The following is a 25000-nucleotide window of genomic DNA, read 5'->3' as shown; positions in this document are numbered from 1 at the left end:
GATTGGTGCGCACCAAGGAGCGCTCCGAAGTGCGCTCCAAGGTGCGCAGGTGCGCGCGAAGTCGAAAGTTGGGTTAATTGTCCGGTTTGCCTCGGGTGCGCACCTTGCGTGCACCTTCGCCAGGGTGGGCGCCTTGGTGCGCACACCTTGGCTGGGCTGCGCACCCGGGCGCGCACACCTTGGCACCCGCGTTTCCTTCATTTTAAATTTTTTTTTTTTACAATCTCTCAAGTGGGAAATTCTATAATCTCAACTTTTTTTGCCTTTTCAGGAAACTTTTGAATGGAGCGCATCATTGGTGCGCTCCGAAGTGTGCTCCAAGGTGCGCACCTCTGGTGTGCTCCAAAGCTCTCTCTAGCTGCGTGCACCTGCCCCGGCCGCGCACCCGGCCCCGCCCAGCTTCGCTCACCTGTCCCGGGCGTCTGGTGCGGAACCTTAGAGTAAGAAACATCACCGTGCACCTTGGCCAACGTGCGCGACTCGACCGAGCGCGCACTGGCCGAGGTGCACACCGATTTCACCTGGGTGCGCGCGCAGCACCTCGGGCGCACCGGGGTGCGCGCACAACGCCCGGGTTGCACCGTGGCCTGTGTGCTCGGGGCGCCTCGGGTGCGCGCTCGGTGTCGCCCCCGCGCGCGCGGTAGTGCGGGCAGCGCACCCCGGCCCGGCCCGGCCCCGACGAGAACGCAAACGGGCAAAAGGTTTATTCAAATAGCATTGCGACGCCCGGCGAAAAACTAAAAAAGGGTGCAACACCGGGACTTCCCGGGAGGTCACCCATCCCAGTACTACTCCGGCCCAAGCGCGCTTAACTGCGGAGTTCTGATGGGATCCGGTGCACTAACGCTGGTATGATCGCACCCGTTATGAGCTTGTCGCAGTGTGTACTTAGCAAACCGCGACCCACGTGCGAATCCACCCCGGCCACCCACCCCCGTCGAGGTGCACACCCTCCCTCGCGAAGTGCGCCCCGTTCGCCAAGTGTGAGCCCTGCCCGGGTGCGCGCACCTTGCTAGGGCGTCGGGTGTGCACCCGGCCCGGCCTACGTGCGTGCACCTGGACGGGGCGTCGTGTGCGTGCAGTGTCCCGTCTGCAACGCGGTGCCCACACACCACCTCGGGCGCAACGACCTGCGCTCACATGTGGGCCGAGTGCACCTTGGTGCATGTTCGGGGCGCCTCGGGTGCACGCTCGATCTTGCCCCGGTGCACCAAGGCGCTCGGTTTGCCCCGGGTGCGCACTTGGTGCAAGGTGGGCACCCAAAATAGGGATCAAGCACCAAAACACAAGTTTCGGGATGCAAAATGGGACCCAAGGACCACAAATGCGTTCCAAGACCCATGATGGGTCCACGAGAACAAAAATGTGTTCCGAGACTTAATAAACAAATATTGGGTTTTAGGAGAAGAAACATGCTCTGATGCCCAAAACGAGAATCGACCCCGAAAAGGCCACAGGCCAAAAGTGGGATGCGAGACAAAAAAAAATGGGACCCGAGGACCAAAATTGGGTTCCCAGGTCGAAGACAGGGCAACCGGACAAGAAACGACCTCTAAGGCTCGAAATGAGTCCCGACGACTAAAACTTGACAAGAAGCACCCATCAGGCACCCAACTCGACACCCATGGGATGCCGACCCACCCGGGCTTCCACCTAGCACACCTTGGCACCCACCCACCCTCGCACCCAACCTCGCACCCAACTTAGCACCTTTGAACCCACATTGGCACTCACCCTGACCCTGGCACCTTGGAACCCACATTGGCACTCACCTTGACCCTGGCACCCACCTTTGCACTCACCTTGGGACCCACCCTGGCTCCCACCTCGGCACCCACCCAGACACCCACCTTGGTTCCTTGGCACCCACCTTGGATCCTTGGCACCCACCCCGACACCCACCTTGGCACGCAACTTGGCTACTTGCCACCCACCTTGGCTCCTTGACGCCCACCCCGACAACCACCCCGTGACCTACCCTGGCTAGGGTTGGTGCACACCCACCCTGGTGCCCACCTTGGCACCCACCCCATGACCCACCTTGGCACGCACCTTAGTACCCACCCCGTTACCCACCCTAGGACCCACCCCGTGACCCACCTTGGCCAGGGTGGGTGCCTTGGTGCGCACAACTTGCCTGGGCTGCACACCAGGGCGGGCTCAAGATGGCACCCGCGTTCCGTTTTTTTCACTATCTTTCAAAACGGAAATTTTAAAATCTCGTTTTTTTTTTTTTTTTGCCTTTTCTGGAAATTAGTGAAGGCAGCGCATCAAAGGTGCGCAATGCTGGTGCGAACCCGGGAGCGCTCCGATGTGTGCTCCAAGGTGCGGCGTGCACGAAGTCCGAGCCCGGCTTGCCCCGGGTGCGCACCTCGCGTGCACCTTCGCCGGGGTGAGCACCTTGGCTGGGTTGCGCGCCCTGGTGCGCACCAAGGAGCGCTCTGAAGTGTGCTCCAAGGTGCGGCGTGCACGAAGTCGGAGCTCGGTTTGCCCCGGGTGTGCACCTCGGGTGCGCACCTCGCGTGCACCTTCGCTGCGGTGGGCACCTTGGCTGGGTTGCGCGCCTTGGTGGGCACCATGCAGTGCACGAAGTCGGAGCCCGGTTTGCCCCGGGCGCGCACCTCCGCCAGGGTGGGCACCTTGGTGCGCACAACTTGCCTGGGCTGCGCACCAGGAAGGGCTCAAGATGGCACCCGCGTTCCGTTTTTTTCACTATCTTTCAGAACGGAAATTTTAAAATATCGTTTTTTTTTGCCTTTTCTGGAAATTAGTGAAGGCAGCGCATCAAAGGTGCGCAACGCTGGTGCGAACCTGGGAGCGCTCCGATGTGTGCTCCAAGGTGCGGCGTGCACGAAGTCGGAGCCCGGTTTGCCCCGGGTGCGCCCTGGTGGGCACCATGGTGCGCACCAAGGAGCGCTCCGAAGTGTGCTCCAAGGTGCGGCCTGCACGAAGTCGGAGCCCGGTTTGCCCCGGGTGTGCACCGCGGGTGGGCACCTTGGTGCGCATGCCTTGCCTGGGCTGCGCACCAGGGCGGGCTCAAGATGGCACCCGCGTTCCGTTTTTTTCACTATCTTTCAAAACGGAAATTTTAAAATCTCATTTTTTTTTGCCTTTTCTGGAAATTAGTGAAGGCAGCGCATCAAAGGTGCGCACCTCGCTGCCCACCACGGTGCGCAACGCCGGTGGGCACCCGGGAGTGCTTCGAAGTGTGCTCCAAGGTGCTGCGTGCACGTTGTCGGAGCCCGGTTTGCCCCGGGTGCGCACCTCGCGTGCACCTTCGTCGGGGTGGGCACCTTGGCTGGGTTTGCCCCGGCTGCGCTCCGAAGCGGGGTTATTGGAGCGCCGCCTCTTTTTTTGTCGGAGCGTTTGGTGGGGTTTCTCGCATTGGCTCTTCCCAGGCCCGGTTGCCACCCTGGCGCGCACGAAGTCGGAAGTAGGGTTAATTGCCCGGGTGCGCACCTTTGCCAGGGTGGGCACCTTACCTGGGCTGTGCACCCGGGCGGGCTCAAGATGGCACCCGCGTTCCGTTTTTTTCACTATCTTTCAAAACGGAAATTTTAAAATCTCCTCTTTTTTTTGCCTTTTCTGGAAATTAGTGAAGGCAGCGCATCAAAGGTGCGCACCTCGCTGCCCACCTTGGTGTGCTCTGAGGTGCGCACCCGGGAGCGCTACGAAGTGTGCTCCAAGGTGCGGCGTGCACGTTGTCGGAGCCCGGTTTGCCCCGGGTGCGCACCTCGCCTGCACCTTGGCCGGGGTGGGCACCCTGGCTGGGTTTGCCCAGGGTGCGCTCCGAAGCGGGGTTACTGGAGCGCCCCCTCTTTTTTTGTCAGAGCGTTTGGTGGGGTTTCTCGCATTGGCTCTTCCCAGGCCCGGTTGTTGGGTGCGCTCCCACCCTGGCGCGCGCGAAGTTGGAAGTTGGGTTAATTGCCCGGGCGCACACCTTCGCCAGGGTGGGCACCTTGGTGCGCACACCTTGGCTGGGCTGCGCACCAGGGCGGGCTCAAGATGGCACCAGCATTCCCTTTTTCTCACTATCTTTCAAAACGGAAATTTTAAAATCTCGTTTTCTTTTGCCTTTTATGGAAATTAGTGAAGGCATCGCATCAAAGGTGCGCACCTCGCTGCCCACCTTGGTGTGCTCCGAGGTGCCCACCACGGTGCGCTCCGAGGTGCCCACCACGGTGCGCAACGCCGGTGCGAACCCGGGAGCGCCCCGATGTGTGCTCCAAGGTGCGGCGTGCACGAAGCCGGACCCCGGTTTGCCCCGGGTGCGCACCTCGCGTGCACCTTGGTGCGCACACCTTGGCTGGGTTGCGCGGCCTGGTGGGCACCATGGTGCGCACCAAGGAGCGCTCCGAAGTGTGCTCCAAGGTGCGGCGTGCACGAAGTCCTAGCCCGGTTTGCCCCGGGTGCGCACCTTCGCCGCGGTGGGCACCATGGCGTGCACGAAGTCGGAGCCCGGTTTGCCCCGGGTGCGCACCTCGCGTGCACCTTCGCCGGGGTGGGCACCTCGGCTGGGTTGCGCGCCCTGGTGCGCACCAAGGAGCGCTCCGAAGTGTGCTCCAAGGTGCGGCGTGCACGAAGTCGGAGCCCGGTTTGCCCCGGGTGCGCACCTTCGCCGCGGTGGGCACCCTGGTGCGCACCATGGCGTGCACGAAGTCGGAGCCCGGTTTGCCCCGGGTGCGCACCTCGCGTGCACCTTCGGCGGGGTTGCGCGCCCTGGTGCGCACCAAGGAGCGCTCCGAAGTGTGCTCCAAGGTGCGGCGTGCACGAAGTCGGAGCCCGGTTTGCCCCGGGTGCGCACCTCGCGTGCACCTTCGGCGGGGTTGCGCGCCCTGGTGGGCACCATGGTGCGCACCAAGGAGCGCTCCGAAGTGTGCTCCAAGGTGCGGCGTGCACGAAGTCGGAGCCCGGTTTGCCCCGGGTGCGCACCTCGCGTGCACCTTCGCCGCGGTGGGCACCATGGCGTGCACGAAGTCGGAGCCCGGTTTGCCCCGGGTGCGCACCTCGCGTGCACCTTCGCCGCGGTGGGCACCATGGCGTGCACGAAGTCGGAGCCCGGTTTGCCCCGGGTGCGCACCTCGCGTGCACCTTCGCTGGGGTGGGCACCTCGGCTGGGTTGCGCGCCCTGGTGCGCACCAAGGAGCGCTCCGAAGTGTGCTCCAAGGTGCGGCGTGCACGAAGTCGGAGCCCGGTTTGCCCCGGGTGCGCACCTCGCGTGCACCTTCGCCGCGGTGGGCACCATGGCGTGCACGAAGTCGGAGCCCGGTTTGCCCCGGGTGCGCACCCCGCGTGCACCTTCGCCGGGGTGGGCACCTCGGCTGGGTTGCGCGCCCTGGTGCGCACCAAGGAGCGCTCCGAAGTGTGCTCCAAGGTGCGGCGTGCACGAAGTCGGAGCCCGGTTTACCCCGGGTGCGCACCTCGCGTGCACCTTCGCCGCGGTGGGCACCTTGGCTGGGTTGGGCACCATTGAGCGCTCCGAAGTGTGCTCCAAGGTGCGCACCATGGCCCTCCAAGGTGCGCAGCATGGCGTGCACGAAGTCGGAGCCCGGTTTGCCCCGGGTGCGCACCTCGCGTGCACCTTCGCCAGGGTGGGCACCTCGGTGCGCACACCTTCTCAATGTTTTCTTGCCTTTTCTGGAAATTGGTGAAGGCAGCGCATCAAAGGTGCGCACCTCGGTGTGCTCCGAGGTGCGAACCCGAGAGCGCTCCGAGGTGCCCACGAAGTCGAAAGTCGGGTTAATTGCATTGTTTTCCCCGGGTGCGCTCCGAGGTGCGCAACATCGGTGCGCACCAAGGAGGGCTCCGAAGTGTGCTCCAAGGTGCGCACGATTCGGAGCTCGGTTTGCCCGGGGTGCGCACACCTTGGCTGGGTTGCGCACCCTTTGTGCGCTCCAAGGTGCGCACGAAGTCGGAGCTCGGTTTGCCCCGGGTGCGCACCTTCGCCAGGGTGCGCACCTTGATGCGCACGCCTTGGCTGGGCTGCGCACCTTGGTGGGCGCCATGGTGCGCACCTTTCGTGCGCTCCAAGGTGCGCACGAAGTCGGAGCTCGGTTTGCCCCGGGTGCGCACCTTGGTGGGCGCCATGGTGCACTCCGAGGTGCCCAAGATTGGTGCGCACCAAGGAGCGCTCCGAAGTGCGCTCCAAGGTGCGCAGGTGCGCGCGAAGTCGAAAGTTGGGTTAATTGTCCGGTTTGCCTCGGGTGCGCACCTTGCGTGCACCTTCGCCAGGGTGGGCGCCTTGGTGCGCACACCTTGGCTGGGCTGCGCACCCGGGCGCGCACACCTTGGCACCCGCGTTTCCTTCATTTTAAATTTTTTTTTTTTACAATCTCTCAAGTGGGAAATTCTATAATCTCAACTTTTTTTGCCTTTTCAGGAAACTTTTGAATGGAGCGCATCATTGGTGCGCTCCGAAGTGTGCTCCAAGGTGCGCACCTCTGGTGTGCTCCAAAGCTCTCTCCAGCTGCGTGCACCTGCCCCGGCCGCGCACCCGGCCCCGCCCAGCTTCGCTCACCTGTCCCGGGCGTCTGGTGCGGAACCTTAGAGTAAGAAACATCACCGTGCACCTTGGCCAACGTGCGCGACTCGACCGAGCGCGCACTGGCCGAGGTGCACACCGATTTCACCTGGGTGCGCGCGCAGCACCTCGGGCGCACCGGGGTGCGCGCACAACGCCCGGGTTGCACCGTGGCCTGTGTGCTCGGGGCGCCTCGGGTGCGCGCTCGGTGTCGCCCCCGCGCGCGCGGTAGTGCGGGCAGCGCACCCCGGCCCGGCCCGGCCCCGACGAGAACGCAAACGGGCAAAAGGTTTATTCAAATAGCATTGCGACGCCCGGCGAAAAACTAAAAAAGGGTGCAACACCGGGACTTCCCGGGAGGTCACCCATCCCAGTACTACTCCGGCCCAAGCGCGCTTAACTGCGGAGTTCTGATGGGATCCGGTGCACTAACGCTGGTATGATCGCACCCGTTATGAGCTTGTCGCAGTGTGTACTTAGCAAACCGCGACCCACGTGCGAATCCACCCCGGCCACCCACCCCCGTCGAGGTGCACACCCTCCCTCGCGAAGTGCGCCCCGTTCGCCAAGTGTGAGCCCTGCCCGGGTGCGCGCACCTTGCTAGGGCGTCGGGTGTGCACCCGGCCCGGCCTACGTGCGTGCACCTGGACGGGGCGTCGTGTGCGTGCAGTGTCCCGTCTGCAACGCGGTGCCCACACACCACCTCGGGCGCAACGACCTGCGCTCACATGTGGGCCGAGTGCACCTTGGTGCATGTTCGGGGCGCCTCGGGTGCACGCTCGATCTTGCCCCGGTGCACCAAGGCGCTCGGTTTGCCCCGGGTGCGCACTTGGTGCAAGGTGGGCACCCAAAATAGGGATCAAGCACCAAAACACAAGTTTCGGGATGCAAAATGGGACCCAAGGACCACAAATGCGTTCCAAGACCCATGATGGGTCCACGAGAACAAAAATGTGTTCCGAGACTTAATAAACAAATATTGGGTTTTAGGAGAAGAAACATGCTCTGATGCCCAAAACGAGAATCGACCCCGAAAAGGCCACAGGCCAAAAGTGGGATGCGAGACAAAAAAAAATGGGACCCGAGGACCAAAATTGGGTTCCCAGGTCGAAGACAGGGCAACCGGACAAGAAACGACCTCTAAGGCTCGAAATGAGTCCCGACGACTAAAACTTGACAAGAAGCACCCATCAGGCACCCAACTCGACACCCATGGGATGCCGACCCACCCGGGCTTCCACCTAGCACACCTTGGCACCCACCCACCCTCGCACCCAACCTCGCACCCAACTTAGCACCTTTGAACCCACATTGGCACTCACCCTGACCCTGGCACCTTGGAACCCACATTGGCACTCACCTTGACCCTGGCACCCACCTTTGCACTCACCTTGGGACCCACCCTGGCTCCCACCTCGGCACCCACCCAGACACCCACCTTGGTTCCTTGGCACCCACCTTGGATCCTTGGCACCCACCCCGACACCCACCTTGGCACGCAACTTGGCTACTTGCCACCCACCTTGGCTCCTTGACGCCCACCCCGACAACCACCCCGTGACCTACCCTGGCTAGGGTTGGTGCACACCCACCCTGGTGCCCACCTTGGCACCCACCCCATGACCCACCTTGGCACGCACCTTAGTACCCACCCCGTTACCCACCCTAGGACCCACCCCGTGACCCACCTTGGCCAGGGTGGGTGCCTTGGTGCGCACAACTTGCCTGGGCTGCACACCAGGGCGGGCTCAAGATGGCACCCGCGTTCCGTTTTTTTCACTATCTTTCAAAACGGAAATTTTAAAATCTCGTTTTTTTTTTTTTTTTGCCTTTTCTGGAAATTAGTGAAGGCAGCGCATCAAAGGTGCGCAATGCTGGTGCGAACCCGGGAGCGCTCCGATGTGTGCTCCAAGGTGCGGCGTGCACGAAGTCCGAGCCCGGCTTGCCCCGGGTGCGCACCTCGCGTGCACCTTCGCCGGGGTGAGCACCTTGGCTGGGTTGCGCGCCCTGGTGCGCACCAAGGAGCGCTCTGAAGTGTGCTCCAAGGTGCGGCGTGCACGAAGTCGGAGCTCGGTTTGCCCCGGGTGTGCACCTCGGGTGCGCACCTCGCGTGCACCTTCGCTGCGGTGGGCACCTTGGCTGGGTTGCGCGCCTTGGTGGGCACCATGCAGTGCACGAAGTCGGAGCCCGGTTTGCCCCGGGCGCGCACCTCCGCCAGGGTGGGCACCTTGGTGCGCACAACTTGCCTGGGCTGCGCACCAGGAAGGGCTCAAGATGGCACCCGCGTTCCGTTTTTTTCACTATCTTTCAGAACGGAAATTTTAAAATATCGTTTTTTTTTGCCTTTTCTGGAAATTAGTGAAGGCAGCGCATCAAAGGTGCGCAACGCTGGTGCGAACCTGGGAGCGCTCCGATGTGTGCTCCAAGGTGCGGCGTGCACGAAGTCGGAGCCCGGTTTGCCCCGGGTGCGCCCTGGTGGGCACCATGGTGCGCACCAAGGAGCGCTTCGAAGTGTGCTCCAAGGTGCGGCCTGCACGAAGTCGGAGCCCGGTTTGCCCCGGGTGTGCACCGCGGGTGGGCACCTTGGTGCGCATGCCTTGCCTGGGCTGCGCACCAGGGCGGGCTCAAGATGGCACCCGCGTTCCGTTTTTTTCACTATCTTTCAAAACGGAAATTTTAAAATCTCATTTTTTTTTGCCTTTTCTGGAAATTAGTGAAGGCAGCGCATCAAAGGTGCGCACCTCGCTGCCCACCACGGTGCGCAACGCCGGTGGGCACCCGGGAGTGCTTCGAAGTGTGCTCCAAGGTGCTGCGTGCACGTTGTCGGAGCCCGGTTTGCCCCGGGTGCGCACCTCGCGTGCACCTTCGTCGGGGTGGGCACCTTGGCTGGGTTTGCCCCGGCTGCGCTCCGAAGCGGGGTTATTGGAGCGCCGCCTCTTTTTTTGTCGGAGCGTTTGGTGGGGTTTCTCGCATTGGCTCTTCCCAGGCCCGGTTGCCACCCTGGCGCGCACGAAGTCGGAAGTAGGGTTAATTGCCCGGGTGCGCACCTTTGCCAGGGTGGGCACCTTACCTGGGCTGTGCACCCGGGCGGGCTCAAGATGGCACCCGCGTTCCGTTTTTTTCACTATCTTTCAAAACGGAAATTTTAAAATCTCCTCTTTTTTTTGCCTTTTCTGGAAATTAGTGAAGGCAGCGCATCAAAGGTGCGCACCTCGCTGCCCACCTTGGTGTGCTCTGAGGTGCGCACCCGGGAGCGCTACGAAGTGTGCTCCAAGGTGCGGCGTGCACGTTGTCGGAGCCCGGTTTGCCCCGGGTGCGCACCTCGCCTGCACCTTGGCCGGGGTGGGCACCCTGGCTGGGTTTGCCCAGGGTGCGCTCCGAAGCGGGGTTACTGGAGCGCCCCCTCTTTTTTTGTCAGAGCGTTTGGTGGGGTTTCTCGCATTGGCTCTTCCCAGGCCCGGTTGTTGGGTGCGCTCCCACCCTGGCGCGCGCGAAGTTGGAAGTTGGGTTAATTGCCCGGGCGCGCACCTTCGCCAGGGTGGGCACCTTGGTGCGCACACCTTGGCTGGGCTGCGCACCAGGGCGGGCTCAAGATGGCACCAGCATTCCCTTTTTCTCACTATCTTTCAAAACGGAAATTTTAAAATCTCGTTTTCTTTTGCCTTTTATGGAAATTAGTGAAGGCATCGCATCAAAGGTGCGCACCTCGCTGCCCACCTTGGTGTGCTCCGAGGTGCCCACCACGGTGCGCTCCGAGGTGCCCACCACGGTGCGCAACGCCGGTGCGAACCCGGGAGCGCCCCGATGTGTGCTCCAAGGTGCGGCGTGCACGAAGCCGGACCCCGGTTTGCCCCGGGTGCGCACCTCGCGTGCACCTTGGTGCGCACACCTTGGCTGGGTTGCGCGGCCTGGTGGGCACCATGGTGCGCACCAAGGAGCGCTCCGAAGTGTGCTCCAAGGTGCGGCGTGCACGAAGTCCTAGCCCGGTTTGCCCCGGGTGCGCACCTTCGCCGCGGTGGGCACCATGGCGTGCACGAAGTCGGAGCCCGGTTTGCCCCGGGTGCGCACCTCGCGTGCACCTTCGCCGGGGTGGGCACCTCGGCTGGGTTGCGCGCCCTGGTGCGCACCAAGGAGCGCTCCGAAGTGTGCTCCAAGGTGCGGCGTGCACGAAGTCGGAGCCCGGTTTGCCCCGGGTGCGCACCTTCGCCGCGGTGGGCACCCTGGTGCGCACCATGGCGTGCACGAAGTCGGAGCCCGGTTTGCCCCGGGTGCGCACCTCGCGTGCACCTTCGGCGGGGTTGCGCGCCCTGGTGCGCACCAAGGAGCGCTCCGAAGTGTGCTCCAAGGTGCGGCGTGCACGAAGTCGGAGCCCGGTTTGCCCCGGGTGCGCACCTCGCGTGCACCTTCGGCGGGGTTGCGCGCCCTGGTGGGCACCATGGTGCGCACCAAGGAGCGCTCCGAAGTGTGCTCCAAGGTGCGGCGTGCACGAAGTCGGAGCCCGGTTTGCCCCGGGTGCGCACCTCGCGTGCACCTTCGCCGCGGTGGGCACCATGGCGTGCACGAAGTCGGAGCCCGGTTTGCCCCGGGTGCGCACCTCGCGTGCACCTTCGCCGGGGTGGGCACCTCGGCTGGGTTGCGCGCCCTGGTGCGCACCAAGGAGCGCTCCGAAGTGTGCTCCAAGGTGCGGCGTGCACGAAGTCGGAGCCCGGTTTGCCCCGGGTGCGCACCTCGCGTGCACCTTCGCCGCGGTGGGCACCATGGCGTGCACGAAGTCGGAGCCCGGTTTGCCTCGGGTGCGCACCCCGCGTGCACCTTCGCCGGGGTGGGCACCTCGGCTGGGTTGCGCGCCCTGGTGCGCACCAAGGAGCGCTCCGAAGTGTGCTCCAAGGTGCGGCGTGCACGAAGTCGGAGCCCGGTTTGCCCCGGGTGCGCACCTCGCGTGCACCTTCGCCGCGGTGGGCACCTTGGCTGGGTTGGGCACCATTGAGCGCTCCGAAGTGTGCTCCAAGGTGCGCACCATGGCCCTCCAAGGTGCGCAGCATGGCGTGCACGAAGTCGGAGCCCGGTTTGCCCCGGGTGCGCACCTCGCGTGCACCTTCGCCAGGGTGGGCACCTCGGTGCGCACACCTTCTCAATGTTTTCTTGCCTTTTCTGGAAATTGGTGAAGGCAGCGCATCAAAGGTGCGCACCTCGGTGTGCTCCGAGGTGCGAACCCGAGAGCGCTCCGAGGTGCCCACGAAGTCGAAAGTCGGGTTAATTGCATTGTTTTCCCCGGGTGCGCTCCGAGGTGCGCAACATCGGTGCGCACCAAGGAGGGCTCCGAAGTGTGCTCCAAGGTGCGCACGATTCGGAGCTCGGTTTGCCCGGGGTGCGCACACCTTGGCTGGGTTGCGCACCCTTTGTGCGCTCCAAGGTGCGCACGAAGTCGGAGCTCGGTTTGCCCCGGGTGCGCACCTTCGCCAGGGTGCGCACCTTGATGCGCACGCCTTGGCTGGGCTGCGCACCTTGGTGGGCGCCATGGTGCGCACCTTTCGTGCGCTCCAAGGTGCGCACGAAGTCGGAGCTCGGTTTGCCCCGGGTGCGCACCTTGGTGGGCGCCATGGTGCACTCCGAGGTGCCCAAGATTGGTGCGCAACAAGGAGCGCTCCGAAGTGCGCTCCAAGGTGCGCAGGTGCGCGCGAAGTCGAAAGTTGGGTTAATTGTCCGGTTTGCCTCGGGTGCGCACCTTGCGTGCACCTTCGCCAGGGTGGGCGCCTTGGTGCGCACACCTTGGCTGGGCTGCGCACCCGGGCGCGCACACCTTGGCACCCGCGTTTCCTTCATTTTAAATTTTTTTTTTTTACAATCTCTCAAGTGGGAAATTCTATAATCTCAACTTTTTTTGCCTTTTCAGGAAACTTTTGAATGGAGCGCATCATTGGTGCGCTCCGAAGTGTGCTCCAAGGTGCGCACCTCTGGTGTGCTCCAAAGCTCTCTCCAGCTGCGTGCACCTACCCCGGCCGCGCACCCGGCCCCGCCCAGCTTCGCTCACCTGTCCCGGGCGTCTGGTGCGGAACCTTAGAGTAAGAAACATCACCGTGCACCTTGGCCAACGTGCGCGACTCGACCGAGCGCGCACTGGCCGAGGTGCACACCGATTTCACCTGGGTGCGCGCGCAGCACCTCGGGCGCACCGGGGTGCGCGCACAACGCCCGGGTTGCACCGTGGCCTGTGTGCTCGGGGCGCCTCGGGTGCGCGCTCGGTGTCGCCCCCGCGCGCGCGGTAGTGCGGGCAGCGCACCCCGGCCCGGCCCGGCCCCGACGAGAACGCAAACGGGCAAAAGGTTTATTCAAATAGCATTGCGACGCCCGGCGAAAAACTAAGAAAGGGTGCAACACCGGGACTTCCCGGGAGGTCACCCATCCTAGTACTACTCCGGCCCAAGCGCGCTTAACTGCGGAGTTCTGATGGGATCCGGTGCACTAACGCTGGTATGATCGCACCCGTTATGAGCTTGTCGCAGTGTGTACTTAGCAAACCGCGACCCACGTGCGAATCCACCCCGGCCACCCACCCCCGTCGAGGTGCACACCCTCCCTCGCGAAGTGCGCCCCGTTCGCCAAGTGTGAGCCCTGCCCGGGTGCGCGCACCTTGCTAGGGCGTCGGGTGTGCACCCGGCCCGGCCTACGTGCGTGCACCTGGACGGGGCGTCGTGTGCGTGCAGTGTCCCGTCTGCAACGCGGTGCCCACACACCACCTCGGGCGCAACGACCTGCGCTCACATGTGGGCCGAGTGCACCTTGGTGCATGTTCGGGGCGCCTCGGGTGCACGCTCGATCTTGCCCCGGTGCACCAAGGCGCTCGGTTTGCCCCGGGTGCGCACTTGGTGCAAGGTGGGCACCCAAAATAGGGATCAAGCACCAAAACACAAGTTTCGGGATGCAAAATGGGACCCAAGGACCACAAATGCGTTCCAAGACCCATGATGGGTCCACGAGAACAAAAATGTGTTCCGAGACTTAATAAACAAATATTGGGTTTTAGGAGAAGAAACATGCTCTGATGCCCAAAACGAGAATCGACCCCGAAAAGGCCACAGGCCAAAAGTGGGATGCGAGACAAAAAAAAATGGGACCCGAGGACCAAAATTGGGTTCCCAGGTCGAAGACAGGGCAACCGGACAAGAAACGACCTCTAAGGCTCGAAATGAGTCCCGACGACTAAAACTTGACAAGAAGCACCCATCAGGCACCCAACTCGACACCCATGGGATGCCGACCCACCCGGGCTTCCACCTAGCACACCTTGGCACCCACCCACCCTCGCACCCAACCTCGCACCCAACTTAGCACCTTTGAACCCACATTGGCACTCACCCTGACCCTGGCACCTTGGAACCCACATTGGCACTCACCTTGACCCTGGCACCCACCTTTGCACTCACCTTGGGACCCACCCTGGCTCCCACCTCGGCACCCACCCAGACACCCACCTTGGTTCCTTGGCACCCACCTTGGATCCTTGGCACCCACCCCGACACCCACCTTGGCACGCAACTTGGCTACTTGCCACCCACCTTGGCTCCTTGACGCCCACCCCGACAACCACCCCGTGACCTACCCTGGCTAGGGTTGGTGCACACCCACCCTGGTGCCCACCTTGGCACCCACCCCATGACCCACCTTGGCACGCACCTTAGTACCCACCCTGTTACCCACCCTAGGACCCACCCCGTGACCCACCTTGGCCAGGGTGGGTGCACCCACCCTGGTGCCCACCTTGGCACCCACCCATCCTAGCACCCAGCCTGTGACCGGGCTTGGAACCCAACCTTGCACCCGTCTTGGCCAGTGTGGGTGCGCACCCATCCTGGCACCCACGTTGTGACACACCCTTTAACCCACGCACCCTAGCAGCCACGTTGGCACCCACCTTGGAACACAACCTAGCAACTTGGCACCCACCCCGTGACCCACCTTGGCATCCACCATAGCAGTCGCCCACTTGGCACCCACCTTGGAACCCAAGTTGGCACCCACCTCGGCACCCACCTTGACACTTGTGGACCCACCTTGCCACTCACCCTAGCATCGACCCATCCTAGCACCCACCCTGGCACCTTTGCACCCTAGCACTCACCCATCCTAGCACCTAACCTGTGACCCACCTTGACACTCACCCTCGCACCCACCTTGGAACCCAACCTAGCACCCACCCACCCTGACACCAACCCTAGCACCTACCCACCCTTGCACCCACCCTGTGACCCATCTTGGCACCCACCCATCCTACCACTCAACCTATCACCCACCTTCTCACCCACCTTGGCATCCACCTTAGCACCCACCCACACTGGCACCTTGGCACCCACCTCGGGCAAGGTGGGTGCACACCCACCCTGACACCCAATTTAGAACCAACCGAGCATGTTACCCACCTTGGCACCCACATTGCAGCCCACCCTAGTACCCACCCTATGACCCACATTGGCATCCACACCCTAGCACCCAGGCACCTCGACACCCGCCTTGACACGCACCCTAGCACTAAACCTGTGACCCACCTTGGAACTCACCCTAGAACCCACCCACCCTGTGAACCACCTTGGCATCCACCTTAGCACCCACCCACCTTGGCACCCACTCTAGCACTCACCCATCCTAACACCCAACTTGTTACCCACCTTGGCACCCGCCCTCGCGTCCACCTTGAAACCCACCCTAGCACCCACCCACGCAGGAGCCCACCTTGGCACCCAACCTAACACCCACGCATCCTGGCACCCAACTTGTGACCCACCTTGGAACCCACCCTAGTACCCACCTTTGAACCCACTATATCACCAACCCACCTTGGCACCCACCCTATGACCCTCTTTGGAATCCACCCTAGCACGCACCCACCCTGGCACCCACCATGGAGCGCACCCTAGCACCCACCCACCTCGGCACGCACCTCAACACCCACCTTGGTGTGCGCACTGCGCCAACCTCTCAAAGACCCTATGTGGTGCGCTCCAAAGTGTACACCTTTGGTGCGCTCCAAGGTGCGCACCTTTGGTGCACACCGAGGTGCACACCAAAGTGTGCACCGAGGTGAGCACCAAAGTGCACTCCAAGGTGCACACCAAGGCGTGCACCTTTGGTGCGGTCAATGCAAACGAATTCGGAAGTTGGGGTCGATGTCCTAATCGCTGCTGCAGACTACACGTATGAGAATCGGACAAATAGCTTTATATAGGGGAGGTGTTGCGTTTGATGGGTCGACTCCCCTGGTTGTGTGCACTGCACCAACTTCAAAGACCCTGTCTTGTTTAAGAAGTCAAAAGTTGGGGTGGATGTCCTAATCATTGCTGCAGTCTACGCATGTATGAGAATCAGACAAATAGCTTATATAGGGGAGGTGTTGCATTCGGTGGGTTGACTCCCCTGGTTGTGCGCACTGCGCCAACCTCAAAGACCCCGCATAGCAGAAGAAGTCGGAAGTCGGATTTTGGTGAGCACCAAGGCGTGCACCTTTGGTGCGGTCAACGCAGACGAATTCAGAAGTTGGGGTGGATGTCCTAATCGTTGTTGCAGGCTACACATGTATGAGAATCAGACAAATAGCTTATATAGGGGAGGTGTTGGGTTTGATGGGTCAACTCCCTTGGTTGTGCGCATTACGCCAACCTCAAAGACCTTGTTTTCGTTAAGAAGTCAAAAGTTGGGGTCAATGTCCTAATGGCTCCTGTAGGCTACACATGTATGAGAATCGGACAAATAGCTTATATAGGGGAGGTGTTGGGTTTGATGGGTCGACTCCCCTGGTTGTGCGCATTACGTCAACCTCAAAGACCTTGTTTTCGTTAAGAAGTCAAAAGTTGGGGTCGATGTCCTAATTGCTCCTGTAGACTACACATGTATGAGAATCAGACAAATAGCTTATATAGGGGAGGTGTTGGGTTTGATGGGTTGACTCCCCTAGTTGTTCGCATTACACCAACCTCAAAGACCTTGTTTTCGTTTAGAAGCCGAAAGTTGGGGTCGATGTCCTAATTGCTCCTGCAGGCTACGCATGTATGAGAATCAGACAAATAGCTTATATAGGGGAGGTGTTGGGTTTGATGGGTCGACTCCCCTGGTTGTGCGCATTGCGCCAACCTCAAAGACCCTGCATTGCGGATGAAGTCGAAAGTCAGAGTTTGGTGTGCTACAAGGTGTGGTCGAAGGTGCTCACCTAGGTGTGCACCTTTGGAGCGCAGGAAAAGTGCCCTCCAAAAGTGCGCACCTTTGGAGTGCACAAAAGTGCCCTCCAAAAGTGCGCACCTTTGGAGCGCACAAAAGTGCCCTCCAAAAAGTGCCCTCCAAAAGTGCGCACCTTTGGAGCGCACAAAAGTGCCCTCCAAAAAGTGCCCTCCAAAAGTGCGCACCTTTGGAGTGCAGAAAAGTGCCCTCCAAAAAGTGCCCTCCAAAAGTGTGCACCTTTGGAGTGCACAAAAGTGCCCTCCAAAAGTGCGCACCTTTGGAGCGCAGAAAAGTGCCCTCCAAAAAGTGCCCTCCAAAAGTGCGCACCTTTGGAGCGCAGAAAAGTGCCCTCCAAAAAGTGCCCTCCAAAAGTGCGCACCTTTGGAGCGCAGAAAAGTGCCCTCCAAAAAGTGCCCTCCAAAAGTGCGCACCTTTGGAGCGCAGAAAAGTGCCCTCCAAAAAGTGCCCTCCAAAAGTGCGCACCTTTGGAGCGCACAAAAGTGCCCTCCAAAAAGTGCCCTCCAAAAGTGCGCACCTTTGGAGCGCACAAAAGTGCCCTCCAAAAGTGCGCACCTTTGGAGCGCACAAAAGTGCCCTCCAAAAGTGCGCACTTTTGGTGCGCACCAAGGCGCTGGTTCGGTCGTTGCAGGCGAGTTCGGAAGTTGGGGTCGATGTCCTGAGCGGAGGTGCAAACTACACAGGTGTCGGAATCGGACAAATAGCTTATATAGGGGAGGTGTATGCTTCGATGGGTCGACTCCCCAGGTTGAGCGCACCGCGCCAACCTCAAAGACCCTACGGTATGGATGAAGTCGGAAGTTGGGTCCGATGACCGATTCGATTAGTAGGTATGCTCATGAGGTCGGAATTTGGGTCCGATGACCTGCCATGTGCAGGAAGGCGAATGTTGGCACTGTGCGTTGCAAGGTGCACACCAAGGTGCTGGTGCGGTCTTTTTAGTCGAGTTCGGAAGTTGGGGTCGATGTCCTGATCGGAGGTGCAAGCTACACAGGTGTGGGAATCGGACAAATAGCTTATATAGGGGAGGTGTATGCTTCGTTGGGTCGACTCCCCGGGTTGAGCGCACCGCGCCAACCTCAAAGACCCTACGGTATGGATGAAGTCGGAAGTTGGGTCCGATGACCGATTCGATATGTAGGCATACTCGCGAGGTCGGAATTTGGGTCCGATGACCTGCCATGTGCAGGAAGGCGAATGTTGGCACTGTGCGTTGCAAGGTGCGCACCAAGGCGCTGGTTCGGTCGTTGCAGGCGAGTTCGGAAGTTGGGGTCGATGTCCTGATCGGAGGTGCAAACTACACAGGTGTGGGAATCGGACAAATAGCTTATATAGGGGAGGTGTATGCTTCGTTGGGTCGACTCCCCGGGTTGAGCGCACCGCGCCAACCTCAAAGACCCTACGGTATGGATGAAGTCGGAAGTTGTGTCCGATGACCGATTCGATATGTAGGCATACTCGCGAGGTCGGAATTTGGGTCCGATGACCTGCCATGTGCAGGAAGGCGAATGTTGGGACTGTGCGTCGCAAGGTGCGCACCAAGGCGCTGGTGCCGTCGTTGCAGTCGAGTTCGGAAGTTGGGGTCGATGTCCTGGTCAGAGGTGCAAACTACACAGGTGTGGGAATCGGACAAATAGCTTATATAGGGGAGGTGTATGCTTCGATGGGTCGACTCCCCGGGTTGAGCGCACCGCGCCAACCTCAAAGACCCTACAGTATGGATGAAGTCGGAAGTTGGGTCCGATGACCGATTCGATACGTAGGCATATTGGCGAGGTCTGAATTTGTGTCCGATGACCTGCCATGCGCAGGAAGGCGGAATTTGGGTCCGATGACCGAGTTGATGGCGTGCCATGCGCAGAAAGGCGGAATTTGGGTCCGATGACCGAGTTGATGTTGATGGCCCGCCATGCACAGGAAGGCGGAATTTGGGTCCGATGACCGATTTGAAGGCGTGCCATGCGCAGAAAGGCGGAGTTTGGGTCCGATGACCGAGTTGATATTGATGGCCCGCCATGCGCAGGAAGGCGGAATTTGGGTCCGATGACCTGACAGACGCATGGAGTCCGACTCGGGGGCCGATGTTCGATTCGATGACTTGCATTGTGGGTAAAGTCGGAAGTTGTGGTCTTTGACCCGATTCGATGACCAGACTTCGGCTGCTTGAGAATCGGACAAATAACTTATATAGGGGAGGTAGTGTTCTCGAGCATCCTCCCCCCGTGCCCGTTTATGTCGATTGATGCTGGTGCTCGACTGGTTGGAGCGCTCGGATGCAAAAATCTTGCACCAGGATTTATCGATTGTGATGGACACGGCAAGTCTCCTGATTGCTATGCAGGAGCTCATCGTGAATCTCTATGCGGCCTTGGTATGGACTCGACCTGCGGAATGGTTCGGCAATGGTAGTCGCTCCAACACGTCCTTGCAATGGCCACAGAGGTGATTCGACTAGAGCTCCAGTCTAGCTTTTGGGTTGCTTGGCGGACTGGTATAGCCGCGATCGAGTTCCGGCCATGAACGTTTTAGATAGCTCTTGGGCTTTCTGGGACGGAAGTCGGAAGTTTGGGCTGTTGTCCGATTTGATGACCATTCTTCGGATGTGTGAGAATCGGACAAATAACTTATATAGGGGACTGTGTTGTCTCACGCAGCCCCCTCCGTGCCCCTCTATCTCGACCGATGTTGGTGCTTGAAAGGGTTGGGATCGCTCGGATTTATAAACGTGCACCACCATTTGTCGAGTGTGAGGGACGCGGCAGGTCTCCTAAATGCTATACGGGCGCTCTCTGAGAATCTCTATCCGGCCTCGACACAGACTAGTCTTGCTGAATGGTTTGGCACTGGTAGTCGATCCAACACGTCGTTGTTGTGGCCGCCTAGGCGATTCGATTCGAGCCCCCGTCTAGCTTTTGGGTTGCTTGGCGGATTTTGCCCTATCCGCAAGTGAGCTCGGTCCCTAAACGTTCGAGAAACCCGATTGCTATGCGCCGACTCTCTTTCTTGCGAGCCTCCATCTAGCTTTTGGGTCTCTACGGAACGGAAGTCGGAATCTGGGACCGTTGTTTGATTCGACGAGGCAGACTACGGTTGTGCGAGAATCGGACAAATAACTTATATAGGGGAGGTGTTGACTGGAGCATTCTCCCCCGTGCCCCTCTAACTCGACCAATGCTGGCGCTCGAACGGTGGTAGCGCTCGGATTTTCGTTGAGCGCCAGCATTGGTCGATTTAGAGGGGCATGCGAGATTCCCGAATGCTATGCGAGGGCTCTAACGGAAATGTCTATTGGTTTCGGTATGGATGCAATTGCGAGTGGTTCGGCAAAGGTAGTCGTTCCGATGCGTCCATGTCGTGGCCAAATCGATAATTCGATTTGAGCCCTCGTATAGCATTTGGGTCTCTCGATGTGATTCCGCATTCCAGTCCCTTTGGGCACTGCTTGAGCCGCATCCCAGGGGGTTCCCTTCCCAATAATCTGCCTCGCAACCCGATTGCTATGCGGTGAGGCTCCTCGGCCGCCTCGGAACTATCTGTGTATCAGACGCATCGCGGGATAAGGGGTTGGCAACGGTAGTCGCCCCAAGCGCGTCCGATGCTTGGACCATTCCGAGGCGGCCCTGAAGCCTCTTCCGTCTAGCCGTTGGGTCCTTCTCGCCGCATCCCTTGCCTCGCACCCCGATTGCTATGCGGTGAGGCTCCTCGGCCGCCTTGGAACTATCTGTGTATCAGACGCATCGCGGGATAAGGGGTTGTCACTGGTAGTCGCCCCAAGCGCGTCCGATGCTTGGACCATTCCGAGGCGGCCCTGAAGCCTCTTCCGTCTAGCCGTTGGGTCCTTCTCGCCGCATCCCTCGACTCGCACCCCGATTGCTATGCGGTGAGGCTCCTCGGCCGCCTTGGAACTATCTGTGTATCGGACGCGTCGCGGGATAAGGGGTTGTCACTGGTAGTCGCCCCAAGCGCGTCCGATGCTTGGACCATTCCGAGGCGGCCCTGAAGCCTCTTCCGTCTAGCCGTTGGGTCCTTCTCGCCGCATCCCTCGCCTCGCACCCCGATTGCTATGCGGTGAGGCTCCTCGGCCGCCTTGGAACTATCTGTGTATCGGACGCGTCGCGGGATAAGGGGTTGTCACTGGTAGTCGCCCCAAGCGCGTGCGATGCATGGACCATTCCCAGGCGGCCCTGAAGCCTCTTCCGTCTAGCCGTTGGGTCCTTCTCGCCGCATCCCTCGCCTCGCACCCCGATTGCTATGCGGTGAGGCTCCTCGGCCGCTTTGGAACTATCTGTGTATCGGACGCGTCGCGGGATAAGGGGTTGTCACTGGTAGTCGCCCCAAGCGCGTCCGATGCTTGGACCATTCCGAGGCGGCCCTGAAGCCTCTTCCGTCTAGCCGTTGGGTCCTTCTCGCCGCATCCCTCGCCTCGCACCCCGATTGCTATGCGGTGAGGCTCCTCGGCCGCCTTGGAACTATCTGTGTATCGGACGCGTCGCGGGATAAGGGGTTGTCACTGGTAGTCGCCCCAAGCGCGTCCGATGCTTGGACCATTCCGAGGCGGCCCTGAAGCCTCTTCCGTCTAGCCGTTGGGTCCTTCTCGCCGCATCCCTCGCCTCGCACCCCGATTGCTATGCGGTGAGGCTCCTCGGCCGCCTTGGAACTATCTGTGTATCGGACGCGTCGCGGGATAAGGGGTTGTCACTGGTAGTCGCCCCAAGCGCGTCCGATGCTTGGACCATTCCGAGGCGGCCCTGAAGCCTCTTCCGTCTAGCCGTTGGGTCCTTCTCGCCGCATCCCTCGCCTCGCACCCCGATTGCTATGCGGTGAGGCTCCTCGGCCGCCTTGGAACTATCTGTGTATCGGACGCATCGCGGGATAAGGGGTTGTCACTGGTAGTCGCCCCAAGCGCGTCCGATGCTTGGACCATTCCGAGGCGGCCCTGAAGCCTCTTCCGTCTAGCCGTTGGGTCCTTCTCGCCGCATCCCTCGCCTCGCACCCCGATTGCTATGCGGTGAGGCTCCTCGGCCGCCTTGGAACTATCTGTGTATCGGACGCGTCGCGGGATAAGGGGTTGTCACTGGTAGTCGCCCCAAGCGCGTCCGATGCTTGGACCATTCCGAGGCGGCCCTGAAGCCTCTTCCGTCTAGCCGTTGGGTCCTTCTCGCCGCATCCCTCGCCTCGCACCCCGATTGCTATGCGGTGAGGCTCCTCGGCCGCCTTGGAACTATCTGTGTATCGGACGCGTCGCGGGATAAGGGGTTGTCACTGGTAGTCGCCCCAAGCGCGTCCGATGCTTGGACCATTCCGAGGCGGACCTGAAGCCTCTTCCGTCTAGCCGTTGGGTCCTTCTCGCCGCATCCCTCGCCTCGCACCCCGATTGCTATGCGGTGAGGCTCCTCGGCCGCCTTGGAACTATCTGTGTATCGGACGCGTCGCGGGATAAGGGGTTGTCACTGGTAGTCGCCCCAAGCGCGTCCGATGCTTGGACCATTCCGAGGCGGCCCTGAAGCCTCTTCCGTCTAGCCGTTGGGTCCTTCTTGCCGCATCCCTCGCCTCGCACCCCGATTGCTATGCGGTGAGGCTCCTCGGCCGCCTTGGAACTATCTGTGTATCGGACGCGTCGCGGGATAAGGGGTTGTCACTGGTAGTCGCCCCAAGCGCGTCCGATGCTTGGACCATTCCGAGGCGGCCCTGAAGCCTCTTCCGTCTAGCCGTTGGGTCCTTCTCGCCGCATCCCTCGCCTCGCACCCCGATTGCTATGCGGTGAGGCTCCTCGGCCGCCTTGGAACTATCTGTGTATCGGACGCATCGCGGGATAAGGGGTTGTCACTGGTAGTCGCCCCAAGCGCGTCCGATGCTTGGACCATTCCGAGGCGGCCCTGAAGCCTCTTCCGTCTAGCCGTTGGGTCCTTCTCGCCGCATCCCTCGCCTCGCACCCCGATTGCTATGCGGTGAGGCTCCTCGGCCGCCTTGGAACTATCTGTGTATCGGACGCGTCGCGGGATAAGGGGTTGTCACTGGTAGTCGCCCCAAGCGCGTCCGATGCTTGGACCATTCCGAGGCGGACCTGAAGCCTCTTCCGTCTAGCCGTTGGGTCCTTCTCGCCGCATCCCTCGCCTCGCACCCCGATTGCTATGCGGTGAGGCTCCTCGGCCGCCTTGGAACTATCTGTGTATCGGACGCGTCGCGGGATAAGGGGTTGTCACTGGTAGTCGCCCCAAGCGCGTCCGATGCTTGGACCATTCCGAGGCGGCCCTGAAGCCTCTTCCGTCTAGCCGTTGGGTCCTTCTCGCCGCATCCCTCGCCTCGCACCCCGATTGCTATGCGGTGAGGCTCCTCGGCCGCCTTGGAACTATCTGTGTATCGGACGCGTCGCGGGATAAGGGGTTGTCACTGGTAGTCGCCCCAAGCGCGTCCGATGCTTGGACCATTCCGAGGCGGACCTGAAGCCTCTTCCCTCTAGCCGTTGGGGCTTTCTCGCCGCATCCCTCGCCTCGCACCCCGATTGCTATTCGGTGAGGCTCCTCGGCCGCCTTGGAACTATCTGTGTATCGGACGCATCGCGGGATAAGGGGTTGGCAGTGGTAGTCGCCCCAAGCGCGTCCGATGCTTGGACCATTCCGAGGCGGCCCTGCAGCCTCTTCCGTCTAGCCGTTGGGGCCATCTCGCTGCATCCCCCACCTCGCACCACGATTGCTATGCGGTGAGGCTCCTTGGCCGCCTCGGAACTATCTGTGTATCGGACGCATCGCGGGATAAGGGGTTGTCACTGGTAGTCGCCCCAAGCGCGTCCGATGCTTGGACTATTCCGAGGCGGCCCTGCAGCCTCTTCCGTCTAGCCGTTGGGGCCATCTCGCCGCATCCCCCAGCTCCTCGGCCGCCTCGGAACTATCTGTGTATCGGACGCATCGCGGGATAAGGGGTTGGCAGTGGTAGTCGCCCCAAGCGCGTTCGATGCTTGGACTATTCCGAGGCGGCCCCGCAGCCTCTTCCGTCTACCCTTTGGGGCCATCTCGCCGCATCCCTCGCCTCGCACCCCGATTGCTATGCGGTGAGGCTCCTCGGCCGCCTGGGAACTATCTTCGTATCGGATGCATCGCGGGATAAGGGGTTGTCACTGGTAGTCGCCCCAAGCGCGTCCGATGCTTGGACTATTCCGAGGCGGCCCTGTGGCCTCTTCCGTCTAGCCGTTGGGGCCATCTCGCCGCATCCCTCACCTCGCACCCCCATTGCTATGCGGTGAGGCTCCTCGGCCGCCTTGGAACTGTCTTCGTATCGGAAGCATCGCGGGATAAGGGGTTGTCACTGGTAGTCGCCCCAAGCGCGTCCGATGCTTGGACTATTCCGAGGCGGCCCTGCAGCCTCTTCCGTCTAGCCGTTGGGGCCATCTCGCCGCATCCCCCACCTCGCACCCGGATTGCTATGCGGTGAGGCTCCTCGGCCGCCTTGGAACTATCTTCGTATCGGACGCATCGCGGGATAAGGGGTTGTCACTGGTAGTCGCCCCAAGCGCGTCCGATGCTTGGACTATTCCGACGCGGCCCTGTGGCCTCTTCCGTCTAGCCGTTGGGGCCATCTCGCCGCATCCCCCACCTCGCACCCCGATTGCTATGCGGTGAGGCTCCTCGGCCGCCTTGGAACCATCTTCGTATCGGACGCATCGCGGGATGAGGGGTTGTCACTGGTAGTCGCCCCAAGCGCGTCCGATGCTTGGACCATTCCGAGGCGGCCCTGAAGCCTCTTCCGTCTAGCCGTTGGGGCCTTCCCGCCCCATCCCTCGCCTCGCACCCCCGATTGCTATGCGGTGAGGCTCCTCGGCCGCCTTGGAACCATCTGTGTATCGGACGCATCGCGAGATAAGGGGTTGGCACTGGTAGTCGCCCCAAGCGCGTCCGATGCTTGGAGCATTCCGAGGTGGCCCTGAAGCCTCTTCCGTCTAGCCGTTGGGGCCTTCCCGCCCCATCCCTCGCCTCGCACCCCGATTGATATGCGGTGAGGCTCCTCGGCCGCCTTGGAACTATCTGTGTATCGGACGCATCGCGGGATAAGGGGTTGGCACTGGTAGTCGTCCCAATCGCGTCCGATGCTTGGACCATTCCGAGGCGGCCCTGCAGCCTCTTCCGTTTAGCCGTCGGGGCCTTCCCGCCGCATCCCTCGCCTCGCATCCCGATTCCTATGCGGTGAGTCTTCTCGGCCGCCGCGGAACTATACCTGTTATTGCTACTGCATCCTTCGGCTGGTAACCTCCTCTGCCGCCTT

The 25000-nt window shown here is 61.3% G+C and overlaps 3 non-coding genes across 3 annotated transcripts; all 3 read right to left on the bottom strand.

Annotated features, from left to right (window-relative positions):
• Window positions 1–744: 744 nt before the first annotated feature.
• Window positions 745–863, bottom strand: LOC131867387 (5S ribosomal RNA). The gene has a single exon (XR_009365945.1). It is a non-coding gene; the product is annotated as a 5S ribosomal RNA (ribosomal RNA).
• A 5989-nt stretch (window positions 864–6852) lies between these two features.
• LOC131867386 (5S ribosomal RNA) lies at window positions 6853–6971 on the bottom strand. The gene has a single exon (XR_009365944.1). It is a non-coding gene; the product is annotated as a 5S ribosomal RNA (ribosomal RNA).
• Window positions 6972–12886: 5915 nt separating this feature from the next.
• Window positions 12887–13005, bottom strand: LOC131867373 (5S ribosomal RNA). Its single transcript, XR_009365931.1, has one exon. It is a non-coding gene; the product is annotated as a 5S ribosomal RNA (ribosomal RNA).
• Window positions 13006–25000: the final 11995 nt, after the last annotated feature.

The sequence above is a fragment of the Cryptomeria japonica genome, unplaced genomic scaffold (assembly GCF_030272615.1).
Source record: "Cryptomeria japonica unplaced genomic scaffold, Sugi_1.0 HiC_scaffold_169, whole genome shotgun sequence".
NCBI lineage: Eukaryota > Viridiplantae > Streptophyta > Pinopsida > Cupressales > Cupressaceae > Cryptomeria > Cryptomeria japonica.
The sequence above is the reverse complement of the archived record's forward strand: the minus strand, read 5'-3'. Positions and strand labels throughout refer to the sequence as shown.